Raw genomic sequence first — 3,023 nt, 5'->3', positions numbered from 1 at the left:
TGAGGGACTAGCAGGAGCCTCCCATACTACACGCAGGGCCCCAAGGGGCCAATGATGATAACCAGTCACCTACGATGAACTGCAGTGGGACCAGGTACACGTGGAGGAGCTGGCATGCACAGGGTGGGGGTTCACTAAATCTAGCTACAAGCTGTGGCACAACAGGGCTTCACAAGGTAGACACTACACATGATGCGGGCTGAAAGGTGGAGCAGAGACTGGGTAGGAGAGTCAGTTGCACGCAGGGAGTGGGGTTGAGGGTAGGGAGTTGTGGGAGCAGGTTAAGTGTATCATGTACTGTGCTCTAACATTCTTTGGAAGTCTTTCAGAGATTGTAGCCGTTCCTTTTCAGAACAGATCTCTTACTCCACGGGTCTTGAAAGACTTCTCTTTACACCATCTCATACTGATTGGCCGTGATGAAACGGGACAGACAGCAGGCCAGCAGCATGCCAATAAACTGGGAGCATGCGATCCCAAACGCCACTCCAGCGATGATCCGCATGTTTGTCTCCATGAAACTGGTCACCAGATCATAACATCTCTTCTGGTTAACTTTGGTGGCAGCCACAGTCAGATTATGTAGATCCTGTGGATTGCAATCAGTTTCATTCATGCAGCAACTTGGGGGATGCCATGCTCCAGGAAGTAGGGGCTGGTGCTCCAGTTGGTGTAGTTCCGCACGCCACAGCAGCTTAGGCTGCGCTGCACATGGTCCACTGTACGGCTCCTCTCATCATTGCCATTGTAGTTCTGCATGGCATCCGTATAAGTCCTTAGGAAGGTGTCCTTGATCTCATGACGAAACACAAACCCTGAAATGCCAGCTACAAGCTCAGCCAGAAACATCAGGCACAGGAACATGGCATACAGTTTCAGCATCCATGGCTACCATGGCATGTAGCAAAGCAACCAAATAGGCCCAAAACAACGATAGTGGTTCCAGTTCCAATGAGCACGTAAAGAGCGTTGGTGGAGTTCTCAGCAATTAGAGAGATATAGGTGCCCAGCGTTAAGTTTTCCCCGGACTCCAACGACCAACAGGATCTCCCCAGTAATCCAGAAGACGAAGGAGTAGATGATGAGGAGGGTTTTGAGACAGGTTATTACAGGTTTGGTCTCCATTCTCCTCGATGCCATACTTCCACACAAAAATTTTAACTTTATGGTTAGGCCACTTTTTTAATTTCTTCAAAATACTCTTGGTGATTCTAGATAATTGCACAAATATTTTAGGATCATATTTTAACCTCTAACTAAAAGTTCTATTGAGGCTTGCTGACTATAGACTAATTTGGAAAAATTGACACTAACAATATTGTCAATTGAATATAACGAATTTTTCTACTGATGTAGAAATTGATTGTTTTGTGTATTATACAATAGTTTTCAACATAGAGGCATTGAGCATCTTTTTCTAGACTTAGTTCTCTTTATTTTTTAGCTCTTATTCTATATGGCATTTTAATTTCATTTTCCAATGGTTTATTGCAAGTACAGAGAATAAAAATTTATATATACTACCATGTTTTCAATGGCCATGCTAAAAATCAAACTTCATAATCATCACTGCAAATGTGATCTGGTACTTGCTGAAGGTGGGAATATTTAAGAGAAAAAATGGTTTTCTAAGAAGCTATGGCAAGATCAGAAAGAACTCATGTTTTGGATTAACAGAATTTCAGGGAATTTGTGTTCAAGCATGAGAAAAAAGTTTCAAAGCTTAGTTTGAAAATCTGTGGCTCTTGAAAACAATGTTGGTGATTTTAGGCCCCATAAGAATTATAAAATATGACTATGGAAGTACTGAGAAATGTTAAGACCATTGAATAAAGAAATTGGTCAGATGCTGAATATGGGACTGGAGAGAGTAGTTTAGTGGTGGAATGAATACACAGCATGCACAAAGTCTGAGTTCAATCCAAAAGAGGTGTGTCAGTAGATGAAGAATGGAACTTAATATAGAATTTAAGAAAAGCCATCAAGAACTTCATAAAAATCAAATCATTCAGTATTGCAAGATGCCCACAGAGTTAGAGAAAAGATGGACCTTCTCATATGCAACCATATATACAATTGGAGATTTTTTAAATACTTTTATTTTTTGGGGGGTCCGGTAGTGGAGCCTGAATTCTGGGCCTGGGCGCTATCCCTCAGCTCTTCAGCTCAAGGCTAGCGCTCTACCACTTGAGCCACAACACCACTTCCGGCTTTTTTCTTTTTGCTTATGTGGTGCTGAGGAATCGAACCCAGGGCCTCATGCATGCAAGGCAAGCGCTCTACCACTGAGCCACCTTCCCAGCCCTTAATACGTTTTTTATCATAAAAATACTGCATAGAGGGGTTACAGTTACATGAGCAAGGTAATTGTGTACATTTCCTATCAAGCATTGTTGCCTCCTCCTTTGTTTTCCCCTACCATCCCTTCCCTCCCACCTCCACAACTATACTGCTCCCCGCTATCCCTCCCACCCTCCCATCCTTCCCCAGCTCCGGCCTAAATTGTAAATTAAGTTTTCAACATAGTATCTTGTGCATCTGATTGTTACACTGGGTCAACCTATTTAAGCATTTTTCTTTCCTTTCCCTTCCCCAAATTAGAAAAGTGTATATACAAGATGCAGGGCACTGACATCAAATACAGTGAAAACAGGGGTTATACTATGGAGGAGGAACATACAAAAAGACAATAAAATCACCTGGTACATTATGAATACATTAGAAACAATAGCAAGAAAGAAAAAAAAAACACTTGTGTCCCTATCTTGGGGTTCCTTTTACTTAATATCATCTTATCTGGTCATATGTACATAGCTTGTGACCGTTTCTGCTTGTCTCAGACATATACTAGTTATTGCAAATAAGGGAAACCATGGGACCTGTGTTTCTTTGGGCCTGGCTTACTTCACTTAATATAATTTATCTGACTGGAAATATGTGCATTTTGCAACAAAACAAAAACCCAAGCTGCTTGTGGAGGGCCACTTCATTACACACACACACACACACACACACACACACAC

The 3,023-nt window shown here is 42.0% G+C and overlaps 1 pseudogene; it reads right to left on the bottom strand.

The window, feature by feature from the left end:
- Window positions 1–336: 336 nt before the first annotated feature.
- On the bottom strand, window positions 337–1,140 carry LOC122112405 (annotated as a pseudogene).
- Window positions 1,141–3,023: the final 1,883 nt, after the last annotated feature.

This window comes from Dipodomys spectabilis, unplaced genomic scaffold (assembly GCF_019054845.1).
Source record: "Dipodomys spectabilis isolate Male_0828 unplaced genomic scaffold, ASM1905484v1 ptg000094l, whole genome shotgun sequence".
NCBI lineage: Eukaryota > Metazoa > Chordata > Mammalia > Rodentia > Heteromyidae > Dipodomys > Dipodomys spectabilis.
Note: the sequence above shows the minus strand (reverse complement) of the source record. Positions and strands in the feature narration are given on the sequence as shown.